Consider the following 1429-nt stretch of genomic DNA (forward strand, 5'->3'; position numbering starts at 1 on the left):
GCGAACCCATGGCGTAAACGGGAGCATGGATCGGTTGTTTGCTCCCTTCCTACATCTTCTTGATTAGGAGGTCCAGCTTCGCGGCAATCATACCCATCTCTTTGACGGTATGCATGCCTTTGGTGCGGGGTTGGAGTCGTTCATCGCTCCACCCCTGATTGGAGACCATCTTCTCGACCAATTCTTTTGCTTTGGCGATAGTCAGGTCGAGGAAGGCTCCTCCAGCAGCAGCATCAATGTTGGCTCGAAATGTCGTTGTGAGCCCGTTGTAGAAGCTTTGAAGGACAAGCCACTCGTCCATGCCGTGGCGAGGACATGCCAGGATGTATTCCTGCAGCTTCTCCCAAGCTTCTGGGATGGATTCCATCCCCGTCTGCTGGAAACTTGATATTCTTCCACGCAGGGCATTTGTGTTGCCCAGCGGGAAGAATTTTGCGAGGAACTCCTTGGAGCATTTGGCCCAGGTGTCGATGTCCTTTTCTTTATAAAACCACTGTTTTGCCTTCCCTAGGAGGGAAAAGGGAAACAGACAAAGCTTGACAACGTCAGCAGCGACACCCCATATAACAATGGTGTCGCAAAGCTCCAGAAAATTCTGCAAATGTGCATTTGCGTCCTCATTTGGCTTGCCACAGAATGGGCTAGCCTATACCATGTTGATGAGGCTTGATTTGAGCTTGATGTTCACGTCCCCGACATTGATGTTGGGGCCAGTGGTCACATTGTCAGTGGAGGGGACGGAGAACTCGCGGAGAGTCTTTTCAGCCATAGCCTCAAGAACGAGTGGTGCTTCCGAAATGGGTTTCTGTGCCGGGAGGATAGCGAGAGGAGGAATGATGCGAGGTCGTGCCCTTCTCACGAGCCTCTCGGGATTGTCTGTGTAGTTTTCCGGCAGGGAGAAACCGGTCATACACTACCCTTGTCTTTTTTCAAATCAAAATTAAAAGAAGACATAAAGTGACATTAGCCTGAAAGATTAAAGACTATATCCTGAGTACGAGGTCTAAGTTAATATCAGCACAATATCTTTGTTCACATGCCATCCCCAGCAACGGCGCTAGAAATGCTTGTTGACATTTCTTAGCGCAATCAATAGGAATGGTTAATCCTTAGCAACAGCGCCAGAAATGCCTGTTGGCAGTCCTTGGTGCATTCACTAGAAATGAGGGCGCCGAACCCATCCGAGCAATTGCACCCAAGGGGTGCCACTCTCGTTGTATAATCAATATGATTACAGATGGATCCGCAAGCGTATGGATATACCATTGTAGCATTTCACCCGGAGAGTAAGGGTATCGTCATTTATTTGTGTCCCAAAGGACGGCAGTGACAAAGGTATTGTACTCAACATTAACCATGACATTGTGCCTCAAGCAATAGGCAATACTCTAACAGGGGTAAGTACAAATAAGCAAGGGTAATGTGACAC

General features: G+C 48.4%; 1 non-coding gene across 1 annotated transcript; it reads left to right on the plus strand.

The window, feature by feature from the left end:
• The first annotated feature begins 299 nt into the window (after window positions 1-299).
• On the plus strand, window positions 300-408 carry LOC120696321. The gene has a single exon (XR_005684098.1). It is a non-coding gene; the product is annotated as a small nucleolar RNA R71 (small nucleolar RNA).
• Window positions 409-1429: the final 1021 nt, after the last annotated feature.

Source organism: Panicum virgatum, chromosome 2K (genome assembly GCF_016808335.1).
Source record: "Panicum virgatum strain AP13 chromosome 2K, P.virgatum_v5, whole genome shotgun sequence".
Taxonomy (NCBI): domain Eukaryota; kingdom Viridiplantae; phylum Streptophyta; class Magnoliopsida; order Poales; family Poaceae; genus Panicum; species Panicum virgatum.